This window comes from Eubalaena glacialis, chromosome 11, assembly GCF_028564815.1.
Source record: "Eubalaena glacialis isolate mEubGla1 chromosome 11, mEubGla1.1.hap2.+ XY, whole genome shotgun sequence".
Lineage (NCBI taxonomy): Eukaryota > Metazoa > Chordata > Mammalia > Artiodactyla > Balaenidae > Eubalaena > Eubalaena glacialis.
This window is the reverse complement of record NC_083726.1, coordinates 53,694,791-53,709,985: the sequence shown is the minus strand read 5'-3', so window position 1 is coordinate 53,709,985 and position 15,195 is coordinate 53,694,791. Positions and strand designations below refer to the sequence as shown.

Here is a 15,195-nt window from a genome sequence, read left to right as displayed (position 1 = left end):
GGAAGAGAATGTGGTGGTCCTTAGTGAATGAGTAGATGTAAGTAATCAAAAAAGTGCAGTACTAGCACCAAAACCGACAGACAGTGAAAGAGTGTTATAAAGACCGTAAACATACTCAAGTAATATAAGAATTCCTTAGATAGTAAAGGTGGCATCATAAATCAGTGGGGAAAAGAAAACTTATTCAATTTATAAGTGGAGACATGATTATGGGGGAAAAAAGACTTTTGCCCTGTATCCTGCAACAAAAAATAATTACATGTGTAAAAAACAAAACATAAAGCTGACACAGCGTGTAAAGCAACTATACTCCACTTAAAAAAATAGAGAAGAAAAAAAAAGTCTAACAGAATAAATTACTGTGTAAACTCAAAAAAACAAAAAACCATAAACAAACTAGAAAAATACAAGTGAAAATTTAATTGATCTAGAAATAGAGAAGAACCTAATTACAAAAGAATTGGAAGAAATTACAAAGGAAGAGATTGGCTTGACTGTAAAAATTTCAAAAAATCGCAATACCAACCTGGGGGGAAAATATTTGTAATGTATGTCAGATAAAGGTTTGATGTGCTTAACATGTCAAGATCTAGGAATCATAGAAATGCAGATTAAACTATTGTATTTTTCACCTATCAGATTAAAAAAAAAATTTTTTTAAGTGCTGGTAAACATGCAGTGACTCTGTTCTTATACACTGCAGATGGGCGTGTAATTTGGTATGACCTTCCTGGAAAACATTTGGCAATGTATATTAAGGTTAAATGAGAGTATATGCACAGTGCCTAAAGTAGATGCTTAATAAATATTAGTAATGCTTATTATTGTTACTATTATTGTTATTTTTATCATTAGCATCATCATACCTTTTAATCAGCAGAGCACCTAGAGTAATAAATACCTTGAATTTATCATCTTTAATAATAGCCAGTTATTCTACCAGCAAAACAAGTTTATTTGGGAATAGCCAGAGGAATTGCAATTCAGGTTATGGGAACTGTGGTGGACCACAGGCAAATCCAGAGAACATGGAAGGGGAGCTTGCTTTTATAGGGAAAAGGGGGGCCTTGGTAGGGGCTATCATAACTAAAGAGTTCACCGGAGGAAGCTGGCAGTCCAAAGTATAGAGGCTTCTCATTGGTTGGGGTGCTACAGTCTCTGATTGGCTGGGCTGTGGTTGGCCAGAAAGATGGTTTTCTTCTTCCTTCTGCATAGTAAAGTAGGGAGTACCTTCCTGTGGGAGAGATGTAGGGGTATGTCTCTTCGAATTTGGAGTAATTGATGATGCACGGCTGTGAGAGCTCTCCCTACAGGTGTGTCCTGACTCCAGTTTTAGCTGATGTTCTTTAATTCCACAGGCTTAATGGATGTTTGTTAAATATTTGATTGGCTGATTCTCCTTGTCTCATAGGAATTTTATAGGAAAAAGATACTGAGTTAACGACATGATAAGCTGTTAAAACGTTGATGTTACAAAGATAGAAGTTACCTTAAATGGTCATCTGGTTCAAAAAAAAAAAATGGTCATCTGGTTCAGCCCATTAGCAGGACATTTTGGACAGTAGCAATAAATGTTTGCCAATGATGATATGTTGACTCCGTATCAAATAACCCCAAAACTTAGTGACTTAAAACAATAAAAGTCATATATTCCCTCTCACAATTTCTGTGAGTCAGGAATTCAAGAGTGGCTCAACTGGGCATTTCTGTTTCAGTGTTTCAAAAGGTTGCAGTCAGATGTTGGCTAGGGCTGTGGTCATCTGAAGACTTGTTTGAAGCTGGGGAGTCTGCTTTCAAGGTGGCTGTCTTACATGTCCAGTGGATTGGCACAGGCTGTTGGCCACATGGGCCTCTCCCTGGGATGGCTTGAGTGTCCTCCTCACAGCATGGCTACTGGCTTATCCTGGAGCACATGATCAATCTGGTCGACCAGAGCAGAAGCTGCAACGCTTTTTACGACATAGCCTTGGAAGTCATACATCACCTCAGCCATATTCAGGACCATCCTTGATTGACTTTGGGCAGACTAGGGAAAGACATGAAGGTTAGGAAGTAAGGTTCAGTGGAGGCTACCCTGGAAGCTAGCTACCACAGATGATGATGACATTTCCAGCATGGAGTATTATCTGTCTTCTTAAAAATATCTAAGGATGGAAGCTCTTAACTGCTCCATTAGTAATATTGCTCAAGAAGTTGTTTCTTAACATCAGCCCTAATCTCTCCTGTTAAGTCTAGAAAAGACCATTGATTTGATACTGCTCTTTACAGAGTCTTTGAAAATCTCCCTAGTGACAATGCCAGTGACAAAACCATCTTAGTGATAACAACCGATTTGGGAGGCAAAATGATATTAAAAACAGGCAAGGCATTTATTCATACATCCATTTTTTTCATTCATTTGATAAACAGTTGACTAAATTTTGTGTGGTTGAAATACACATAAAACAAAATATACCAAAAATAATTTTACAATTTAATGATTATTCCAGTTAATTCCTACCCCAGTTTTTAAGTATTTGGGCTTACTTCCTTTTTGCTGATCTGTTTTCTTCACATTATACTAACATAATAATAAAACTGTCATTGATTTAGCACTTACTATATGCCAGGTGCTTTACATATCACTAATCTTTCAACTCATCTTCAAGGCAGGTGTAGCTATCACCATTTGATTATGGAGAAGTTAAGTAATTTGTTCAAAGTATGCACAGCCAGTAACTCGCAGGGTGAGATGCAAACCAAGATCTGTGTCTCTTTTCTCCACAAACCTGGCTGCTGTTAGTGAGTTATCCCCAGATACATATGTCTCCCACCATATACATATGCCTCCCATCTAAGAGGTAAGAGACTTCCACATTGTTATTCAGGCATTTTCAAATTGTTTCTGCAGTTATCTCCCTTTTTATATGGACAATATGGTTGAAAAGTATGATTTTCGTGAGAAGTCTCTTTTAGCTTACGAAGAGGAACCAGATATATGATATGGAACAACCTCTTTCATTTTCTCTTTGGATTATTTACTAAAAGATACCATACAGTTAGCAATACATTATGTAGCTCTTTAGCACCTTTCAACTAAATTACTTTCCCTGTTGTATATTTTAAAAGTCTGACCACCACTACCGCCAACAACCCTTTTTTGTACACTTAATTAACTCTTCCCATTTTGTTTTTCTACACATGTAAATAAAATGTGATTTTGAAATCACAAGTAGGAGATTATACAGGGTAGTGAGTTGAGGAACGAATCTAAACTTAGAGAAAGAATATTTTAGATCTATTCTCTAAATAACCATTGCCTAATATTGGTATAGAGCTGCGTTGTCCAGTATGGTAGCCACTAGCAATATGTGGCTATTTACATTTGAATGAATTGGAACTAAATAAAATTTAAAATTTGGCTTTTCATTTGCTCTACTACATTTCCAGTGCTTAGCGGCCAGCTGTGCCTAGTGGCTACCATATTGGGCTGCACAGACACTGACCGTGCGGCATACAGAATCTTAGTTCCCTGACCAGGGATCGAACCCATGGCCCCTGCATTGGGAGCGTGGGGTGTTAACCACTGGACTGCCAGGGAAGTCCCTGAAATTTCTGTCATTACATAAAGTTCTATTGGACATGCCGGAAAGAAACAATGTCATAAGAAAGAATTTCATAAATTAAAACACAGATTTAAAAAAAAATAAGCCAGGGACTTCCCTGGTGGTCCAGCGATTAAAACTCCAAGCTCCCAATGTAGGGGGCCCGGGTTAGATCCCTGGTCAGTGAACTAGATCCTGCATGCCCCAACTAAGGATCCCACATGCCGCAACTAAAGATCCCGCACACTGCAACTAAGTTCCTGTGCGTGGCAACAAAGATCCTGCGTGCTGCAACTAAGACCCAGTGCAGCCAAATAAATAAATATTTTAAAAAATAATAAGCCAAAAGGAACAGCAAGTTCTGTTATTATTTTAATCCTATTTCATACATTCTTCTTGACAATATCCATATTTATGTTTTCTCTTTAAAATGTTACACGAACACGTGTATATATATATATATATATATATATACAAAATAATTATAGCTAAATTTATTGAGTGTTTAATAAATTCCAGGAACTGTGCTAAGTGCCTTCTATGAATTAACTCATTTAATGCTTAGAACAATGTTATATTCATTATGGAAAATTTGGAAAATATTTTTAAAAAGAGAGAAGACCAACCTTAATCCCCAGACCCAGAGATAATCACTGTTGACATTTCTGGTGGACGCTGCGGTGTGCTGCCCAGATCTCAAGATACAGCTGCCAAGAATGTTGGCTGCTGATGACTCACAGTTGAATTCTTCTCCAAAATTGCCTCTGTGAAGGAAACTGCCTCACGCTAGGTTATATCCCCTCCCTGAGGACAGTCCAAATCCCATGACTGATCACTTGTGGAGGTAAAAGGCACAGTCCCTCAGTTGGGACAGTCTGGGACATTCAGCTTCAGAACTTCCAATGGAACCAATTAAAGCCTCTGTGGCATCTGCCCTGCAGTTCACCTTCTCCCTCTGCCCAGTCCTGCCTGCGCAACAGGTGCTGCTCCTCAGAGCACTCTCCACTAAACCAGCTGCAAGCAAATCTCTGCCTCAGAGTCTGTTTCCTGGAAAACCCAACCTAAGTCAACATTTTCAGAGTATAAGTTCCAGTTTTTTTCTTTTTGCATATATCTATTTAACTTTTAAAAATCTATCTAGGGCTTGCCTGGTGGCGCAGTGGTTAAGAATCTGCCTGCCAATGCAGGGGACACGGGTTCAAGCCCTGGTCCGGGAAGATCCCACATGCCACGGAGCAACTAAGCCCATGTGCCACAACTACTGAGCCTGTGCTCTAGAACCCATGAGCCACAACTACTGAGCCTGCGTGCCACAACTACTGAAGTCCGTGTGCCTAGAGCCCGTGCTCCACAACAAGAGAAGCCACCGCAGTGAGAAGCCCACGCACCGCAATGGAGAGTAGCCCCTGCTCGACACAACTAGAGAAAGCCCGCGTGCAGCAAGGAAGACCCAACACAGCCATAAGTAAATAAATAAATAAATAAATTTATTTATTTTAAAAAATCTATCTAAACTTAGGTCACCCCAACAAATTTGATGTTTTCTCATCTGTTGTTTTATATGTTAATTTTTTAGTTGATAGCATTTTATGAATAATTTTGCATGATGCCACTAAGTATTTTTCTGTACCACAGTTTTTAACAGCTACCTGGGATTCATATGGCACGTTACACTTAGTCAGTCTTGCATTCTTGAATATTTTGGTGTTTCCTGGTTTTCACTGTGGCAAACCCTAAAACTTGGCAGACCAAGACTCATTGCCAACTTCCCTCTCACTTGCCTGCTTCTGGGGTGGGAAAACCAAATATTCCCATGTATTTTGTTTTCCTAGCCTTGCTTACACCTGGGAGTGGTGTAAGTTTCAGCCTTCGAGAAGTAAGCTGAAGATTCCTGAGGTTGAGGGGGAAGTTCCAGGAAACCTTTTGCCTTCCAAATAAAATGGCACAGCCAGAACTGGTATCATCTCTTCTCTGTTCTCTCTACTTTGTAAAGAATAGAATGTCTGGAGCTTTGGTAGCCATCTTTCATCCGTGAGCGAAAAGTCAAGAAAATGAACGACTTTTAGCCTTGAGATCGCTGAACATTTAAACCAGTGCCAGCAACTACCTATCTCTGGATTTCTTGTTATGATGAGGAAAAAAACTATTTTTTTAACCTACTTATGTTTGGGTTTTCTGTTACTTACAGCTGAAATCATTTATAAATGTCACTATCCCTGATACTCATGATTAAAGGTAATGCAGTGATAAACACTTGAATGTAGGCACTTGAATAGCAACAACTTAACATAAAAGTCAGGGAAGAAGAGAATTAGGATCTTTCATTTCCAGTGTTTCTTCTTCTTGACCTTATGCAGCTCTCTCCTTAACTGCCCCATTTTCCTTTTCTTGTGGGGACCAGAAAAATAATGCACATAAGGCTTCCTAAAGTCTTCCAAAAGGCAGTAGTAGTTAGAAAAGGAAATAGACCTTTTATGAATTAGAATCGTATCTCTTCAAATAGGATATTTTAGCAAACGCAGCATGCCTTGGAGTTCATACCCACTAATATAGAATCAGCAAGGATTTTTTGAAGCAAGTACTGTGCGAACTGGGTTGTATTTTAGACTAAGTCATGCATTAACTCTCTATGTATTCTACTGGAAATCATTAAGGTCTCTGGGGTTGGGATATTTTATCCCCTCAGGATAAACAGAGAGAATCAAAGAAGATGAACTGAACTACTGTTTGAAGTAAAAGGAGCAGCGCTAAATTACAAAACAGATGTGAAAATTGTGTTTGATTTCAGCTTTCTAGTGGCAGGCACTTGACAGTGGAAAACCTGAATCTGGTGAGTCTACCTCCATGACTCCCATACCCAGTCTTGAGGCTCTTTCTAATTTGGCAGCCCCAGAAACCTTAGGTTGGCTTGTTCTGGTTCAAAGTAAAGCATGGGGATACTTTTCGATATCATAAGGAATCAGAGTATCTAAGACCTGAAGTGTCCAAGATAGGGATGCTCTGGCTTATTCCCACTGGTGTCTTTAGGATGGAAGATGGCTCCAGATCTGGCCAGACTGCCAGCAAGTTGCTCCAGACTAGACTTCCATTCATGAGCATGGCCTAAAACTGGACTGGCAGAGCACCAGAGAGAAAAAGCAACCCAAGGAAATCATGTGTCTGATAAGGGGATAATATTCAGAATGTGTAAGGAACTCTTACAATTCAACAACAACAACAAATAGAATCCAATTTAAAAATGGGCAAGGAAGATATACAAATGGCCAAAAAGCATATAAAAAGATGCTCAACATCACTAATGATTAGGAAAATGCAAATCAAGACCACAGTGACATGTCACTCATGCTCATTAGAATGGCTACCATCAAAAAAACAAAACAAAATCACAAGTGTTGGCGAGGATGTGGAGAAATTGGAACCCTTGTCCCCTGTTGGTAAGAACATAAAATGGTGCAGCCCCTATGGAAAACAGTGTGGTGGTTCCTCAAAAAACTAAAAACAGAAATACCGTATGATCCAGTAATCCCCCTTCTAGGTATATATCCAAAAGAAAGGATCTCAAAGAGATATTTACACACCCATGTTCATAACAGCATTATTCATGATAGCCAAAAGGTGGAAGCAACCCAAGTGTCCATAAACAGATGAATGGATAAAGAAAATGTGGTATATGCATAAAATGGAATATTTTTCAGCCTTAAAAAGGAAGGGAGGCAGGGAATCCTGTCACATGCTACAACATGGATTATGAGGACATTATGCTACATAAAATAAGCCAGTTAGGAAAAGACAAATACTGTATGATTCCACTTATGTGAGGTATCTAGAGTAGTCAACCTTAGAGAGACAAAAAGTAGAATGGTGGTTGCCAGTGACCAGGAGAGGGGAATGGGGGATTATTATTTAAGGAGTATGGAGTTTCAGTTTTGCAAAATGAAAATGTTCTGGAGGTCGTTGCACAATAATGGGAATGTGCTTAACACTTAGGAGGGGCAGGGGAAAGAAGAAGAGATCAAGATCAAAGTGTCCCACAATGCTTAAAATACCTATTTACTATCTTAGCCCATTATTTGCTGACCCCTGCAAATAATATTATTCATGGCACATTTTGCATTTTTGTATTCTTTTGGTGTATTCGATTCAAGCCATAGGAACCATTCACATCATTTTAAGCAGGAAGGGATTTAATTCGGGGAATCAGGAGCTTACAAAGTTATTGGAAAGGGTGAAGGGATAAAGTGGGGCCCGCAGGAATGATTACTAGGACAAGACGGCTGGGCTGGTTTACCAGGGAAGCTGCTACCTCTGCAATCATCAGAGAGACAGGGAATCAGGGGACTCCATTGGAACTGTTGAGTTCAAAGACATCCCACTGTAACTGTTAATCCAAGGATCAGGAAGCCACTGCTGCTTCGGTGACTACCTCGCAATGCCTGTGGAGTTAGTACCTAGACACTGAAATAACGTAGCAGAAAAGCCCAACGTGTTCACAGCTGAGTTCGCCAGCAGAAACAAAGCAGGTGGCTTCAGCCTGTGATCCACCTTCTAACTGGCAGAAGCAGAACCCTAACTGCAGGGAGATGGGGGAGGTGTGGTTTTTCCTTCTTTAACACCTGCAGCGTAAGAAGGCACCCTAGAGGCTTGGCATGGATCCTGAGGACCCACCTGGATTGTAGCTTTAGGCACTTTCCAACTCTTCTCATCTTTGGCCAGCTCCTTATTCCTTTATTTGAGAAACCTTCTCTGAGACTCCCTTCTCTGCCTCCGCTCTTACTGAATGGGATACCCTTTTGTGAGCTTTCACAGCTCTTAACTCTAGCTTTGCGATGTGTATATCACTCCATATCGTAACAGCCTGGTTTCTTCCGCCACTAGGTTACAAGCTCCTTGAAAACAGAAACTTGGTGTATATTTGTTGAGAATAGTAAGCAATTTCTATATTGTAATATCCCAAATAGCATTTCTTTTCCTATTTTCTTTGCTTCATACTTTTGTGTACTGATATCTGTATATAGTAAAAGCTAAAAAAATGTTAACTTTCTGGCTTTCTTTTTGGCAGAGCAAAGAGAAGTTCCACCGATACTCTGTATGTGTGTATCTTTGTCTCTCTGTATACCTATATAGGTTAATAAATGGAACAGCTAATGTTTGAACATACTCATGTGAGAAGTATATATAATCCTCATAACCATCCTGTTAGGTAGATATTATTTTTATTCCCATTCTGTAGATGAAGAAGCTAGGGTTTGGAGAAGATAAGTAGCTCATCTACAGTTACACAGTAAGTGGTAGAACTGCAACCCTCCAGTTCCAATACCAAAATTTGTACTAAAAAACTTTATTTTATTGAAGTATAGTTGATTTACAATGTTGTGTTAATTTCTACTGTACAGCAAAGTGATTAAGTTATACATATATATACATTCTTTTTCATATTCTTTTTCATTATGGTTTATCACAGGATACTGAATATAGTTTCCTGTGCTACACAGTAGGACCTTGTTGTTTATCCATTCTGTATATACTAGTTTGCATCTGCTAATCCTAAACTCCCAATCCATCCCTCCCCTATCCCCCTCCCCCTTGGCAACCACAAGTCTTTTCCCTATGTTTGTGAGTCTGTTTCTGTTTCATAGATAAGTTCATTTGTGTCGTATTTTAGATTCCACATGTAAGTGATATCATATGGTATTTGTCTTTCTCTTTCTGACTTACTTCATTTAGTATGATAATCTCTGGGTCCATCCATGTTGCTGCACATGGCATTATTTCATTCTTTTTTATGGCTGAGTAGTATTCCACAGTATATATGTACCACATCTTCTTTATCTGTTCATCTGTCAATGGATACTTAGGTTGCTTCCATGTCTTGGCTATTGTAAATAGTGCTGTAATGAACATTGGGGTGCATGTATCTTTTTGAATTATAGTTTTCTCTGGATATATGCCCAGGAATGGGATTGCAGGATCATATGGCAACTCTATTTTTAGTTTTTTGAGGAACCTCCATACTGTTTTCCACAGTGGCTGCACCAATTTACATTCCCACCAACAGGAGGGTTCTCTTTTCTCCACACCCTCTCCAGCATTTGTTATTTGTAGACTTTTTAAATGATAGCGATTCTGACCGGTGTGAGATGATACCTCATTGTAGTTTCGATTTGCATTTCTGTAATAATTAGCCATGTTGAGCATCTTTTCATGTGCCTCTTGGCCATCTATATGTCTTCTTTGGAGAAGTATCTATTTAGGTCTTCTGCCCACAAAATTTGTACTCTTAACCATTATAATTGTGATGATGATTATGATAATGATGACGGCTGATGGTTCCACACATTGTGCTAGGCATTTTGCATTTATAATCTCAAGCTGTATATTTCCTTGCATAGAATTGATGCTTAATAGTTGTTACAGTGTGGTAAAGTAGACAAAGCTCTTGATATCTGTGGTCTCTTCCTGGCTCTGCCACTAATGCACTGTGTGACCTCAGGTAAACTCCTAACCCTTCTGGGCTCCAGTTTTCTCCTCTGCATATCAGTGAATAATCTTTAAAATACTTCTAATTCTAAAATTCCAGAACTCTGTGAATAAATTCTACTTTGTTTTTCATTCAATAATTATTACTTCTGTATAGTGAAACTTTTCTCACCCTCTGAATTCTAAGCTCCTATGGGATTTCAATTTTGTTTTATTGTTTTCTCACATCTTCCATGGTACCTAGTCCAGGGGTGTATGTATAGATACATAGATTGAGATCTTTCTAAGGGGAAATATCCATCTTCACAAGAGACTGTACTTACTGTCATATGTTACTTTCTTTTGGGGATGACATTAAAATGTAATTGAGGGCTGCCTCCGAGAAATCAGTACTCAGCACTTCCGGAAACATTACTATAGTCAAAGATAAGATTCTTATCCTTAAAGCAGAGCTGTGGTCACTGCCCAAGCGTCTACTCCTGTGACTGAATGTGAAAAGGTTTCTTTTATGAAAATTGTGTTGCATGCATATAAAAGGGTCTTGGCCTGTGGATAATGCCAGATACAGTAGGGAGTTTTCTACAGGGGACCAGTTTTTATTCTGCTCCCTATGTATCTCTTATAGGGCAATCAGAAAATCACAAATCATTCCATAGTTTTTCTCAATCTTTGAGCAATCACTTTTTTAGAAAATGAATTTTAAAAAGAAAAAAAAGGAACTAAAATTCTCTCTAAACATATGAATGACCTATGCACAATGCAAAATGTTTCTGACACTTTGACTTTACATCTGTAGTTCAGACAGTCTCAAGAAAAAAGTTACCATGAGTACAGATTAAACGGGAGAATTAAGCCAAAAAGTGTGTAAGCAGGGAAAGAAAATAAGTAACTTTTAAAAAATAGTTATATTTAGCTGCTATTTTACATTCTAGGGGAACAGCAAAACTCACCTCTGGGGTAAATGGAGATTTTGTTTGAGGAGAGAAAAAAAAAAAGATGGGCCTTTGGGGATTGTGAGTTAGTCTATATGGGGGACGGTTTGATTATGAGAATTACATTGCTTGGAGTTATAAAATTACAGCGATTTGGACCTGCAGAACTCAGAAAAGAGATGAAGGAGAAGGAAATCTGAGTAAAATGGCAGCAGGCAGAGCCTGAGAGGAAAATATAGTGAGAAATTCGCTGTGTTGAAAATGGCCATAGAACTTTTGGGTATGTATATTTCCTATCCTGTGATACAGAATACTACTTACTCTTATAATTCCCAGACTTTCAGTAAAAGTCTTTTATAAAGAACCACTTGGATGTAATGGTGCTTGGGGGATAAATGAGGAGGGGACGGTGGTCACAGCTAGTATGAGGTGGGGCAAAGAGGAGACAGCAGCCACTGAAAAGCAGGAATTTAGAGATGATCAAGAATTCCTTCTTAGAGTTGGATAGAATATGGTATAAATAATGCTATAATAAACATCTTTAGTTATTATTGCAAAAAAAAAAAAAGAATTCCTTCTGAACCTTGGGGTATCCTTGGGAAATCATACCTGTGTATTAGAGTCAGGTAAACTTAGAAGCCTGGAACACTTGAGGTTATTCCACACTACACATGAAGGGTTAAAGCCTGATCCCCAAGCAACAGGAAAACCCCCAAATTGTGCAGGGTCAGCATGGATGGGTCGACATGCTCTTTAAGGACGTGAATACAGAGAATTCATACAGAAAATTGGAGACGGATATTAAGAACCATTCATCTCACTGGAGAAACTGCATATTTAAAAACAATAACAACAACAAAACAACTCTGTAACCTGTTCGTATGTGGATCTGTGCATTTCTTAGTAACTGTCACCATGGTAACAAGGCAGTTTGACAGGGTGCCTTCTTAGCACAGTCCGTACAAAGGAGTACTGTCTTATACCTTCTTTATTTGTGTTGATCCTATATCTCTGACTGTTAGCCTCTGACACTTCTCTCCCTAGTAGCATCATGCACAGTGCTAGGAATATATTAGGCACTAAAACATATATACTGATTGACTGAATTGAATAAATGTTATTTCTGCTATGTCTTCCTTTCTAAGCTATAGAGAGAGTCACCCAGCAGAAATTTGGTTTAAAAAATGACCCCTGGGAATTCCCTGTTGGTCCAGTGGTTAGGACTCTGCGCTTTCACTGCTGGGTTCAGTCCCTGGTCGGGGAACTTAGATCCCATAAGCCACGCAACAGAGCCAAAAAGAAAAAAGAAAAAAGACTCATATAATTATCTAGGGGATCAAAACTAGGCCATTTTCCTGACTGGGCTGGCCCAACATGGATTTCAGGTTGAGGGGGTGAAAGGACAGAGATTAGGTACTCTGAGACACTATCTTATTAGAAGACTAACATGTAAGTGGCAAGTAGACTAGTAAATTAACTTTCATCAGTGAGGCCACTCAAGGCCCAGAGGCTTTTTGTAAAGACTTGCAGTGCTGTTTTCTGCCTGGATGCAAAGACAAGCTTGGCAGCAGTTCCTCAAGTGAATAATGTCAGGTCTGAGTTAAAGCCGTGAGGACAGGGAGTTCCACAGATTTGAACTTCAAACTGAGAAAGCTTTTTAGGCCCCTCCCCCCACCTTATATTCAATTAACACTCAGCCTGGGAAGCCTCCTTATTATAACGCCTTGAGTGAATGATAATCTTTTATCATAGCCTTTTCGTGAATACATTCTTACATTTCAGTTTAATTGTCATCTATATAATTGCTCTGCATTTCAATGACTTTCATTTCTATTTTTAATGTTTTGTTATTTCACATTTCTTTTTTAAAAGGTTTAAACGTAGGCATAGCCTCTTTATTTTAATAGCCAGGGTGCCCAAATTTGCCACTGTAAAATCTGGGATCCTGTAGTTTCAATAAATCTCCAACGTGTGCCACCTCCAGCTTATAGATTGATATTCCAATCATGTTCAAGGCTGAAAACAGCTGCAAGAATTTGTCCTTAGAATTCTTTAGCAGTACCTTGATAAATCCCAAATTTGGCCAGTCTGGTGGATCAGCTACTGGGATGTGGTTATCATCATGATATCACCCCACTGGGACAAACTGAGTGGGACCAGCCTCTTACGGAACAAGCTGCAGAGGTCACTGTTCCCAGAGAGGAACAGGTTAAATCCTTCCAAACCTGCTAAGGAATTTGACCTAGTTCCTTGAAATTAGAGTGTAACTGGAAAGTATAATTGGTTGCAAATGTGTTTCTTTCTTCCTCAAAATTACTTTTGAACCCCTGTGAGACAGCGATCGCATGGACTCAGGTCACGGCCGTTAATAAGCTTGACTAATTCAATATGAAATTTAGGGAGCAGACAAATAGTGTGACTTCATTTTATGAAAAGAATGTTTAGGCCTCTAGTTGTGAACGTCTGTGGAGACACAGCTGATGTGGTTATAGTACTCACGTCTCCTATCTATTTTTTTGCTGCTGTGTTCAGCACAATGGCAGGCATGGGGGCTCAGTGAATGTTGAATGAGTGAGGGAATGAATTTGAAAAGCTCCTCACAATCTGACTCCTACCTAACTGTCCAGTTGTGGTATTTCCTACTGCCCCCTCCCCAAAACATATAGTTTACACTTTGGCAAAATAGCTGTTGAGTTTCCTAAAAATCTCTCCTGCTTTCCCACTTCTGTATCTTTGCTGTTACTGTACCCACTACCTGGAATGCTCGTCTCTCATATCTCAGACTATGAAAAAGTTGCTGTTTTCCAAGCCTCATCTCAAATGCTACTTCCTTCATGAAACTTTTACTGATTATCTCAATAACATACAAGCCTTTTTGCCTTGTAACTCTCATAAAACTCTGTACCTCCTGTTCCTTTATTATCAACTACTTTATCATATAGTTATTTCTGTAGTTAACTTATTATAAGCTTGCTGTATAGTAAGCTTCTTGAAGATAGGCACACTGAGTCTTATTAATCTTTACAGTGACTAGCACATAGTTGATACTCAATAATTAGTTGTTGAAATAATTATGGTATTCAATTTTACTAATGCTGTACTATGAACCCCAGCAAATATTTTTTATCATTTTTCTTAATAAAATATAAATGTTCTCATAAATCGACACTATTTAAACTCCCAAATAGATTGGAGTTGTATCTTTGTCAACATTTTCTTTTTAGTTAATTCTAGGAGATTGGAACACTCATTAAGACAAAGGGATTCTCCCTTTGTGTTTTAAATGATCGTGGACTTGTTTGGGTCTTCTGGTGCCATCGTTAAAATTCATATCTTGTGTTCCTCGGAGAAGGTCGTTTGAGTATTTTTTCTTAAGTATTTATGTATCATTAAATTCTTAACTCCTCTGACCATTCATTCCTGTCGTTCTCACCCACGTTGCTAAAAGGTGGCATTTCCATCCATTTATGCATTTACATGTAAGGCAGAGGTCTTCATGGAGACCCTTGGGGCTGTGCTTTCTGCATATTATTAAACATTTTTTTCTACAAATGACCTCTTCTTGACACTTAATGATAAAACCAAAGATTCTCTTCCAATTTTCAAAAATTAGCTATCACCACATGCAAAGCCTAAAGAGAGAGGAGATGAGGCACAAATTATCTAAGAATTAAGGCTGGAAGTGAACTGAAAAGCTTCCCTCTTAAAAGCAAAAACACTGCTATGTGCTTTATTTCCTAAAACTTCTAGTCCTCCTGAGGAAGGTATATAGTATCTCATTCAGGAGAGTCTAAGGATTTAAGACAAAAGGTATAAAGTGGTGGACAAAACTGTCGTTTTCAAAATTTGGGATGGTCTTTATTCTGACCAGTGTATGGGTAGCAGTCCTGGATTACAACTTTCCAAGTATCCTAAAAGGATTATTCCCAAAATAAATGCTCCTTCAGTCAAACCCTCACCAGTTTTTATTTTAAATAAAATTCTCCTTTTACCACGCTCCTTCTCTTGCTTATAATGGTGACTCTGACTGTGTGCTCTCTCTTTAACACTCTCTCCCTATCTCCTTTCCTACTCATATTTCTGTCCTTGTTTTCATTCTCTTTATTCTAATTTATATCATGATATTGGTCATAAAATACTTTTACATTTTTAAGGTAATTTCATAGTCTTCCTGTCTTAATTGATGTTTTTCAAAACATCTA

General features: G+C 38.6%; 1 protein-coding gene across 6 annotated transcripts in view; it reads left to right on the top strand.

The window, feature by feature from the left end:
• The window catches only part of XPOT (exportin for tRNA), a 154,642-nt gene that overhangs the window by 1,210 nt on the left and 138,237 nt on the right, over window positions 1-15,195 (top strand). The window lies entirely within an intron of this gene.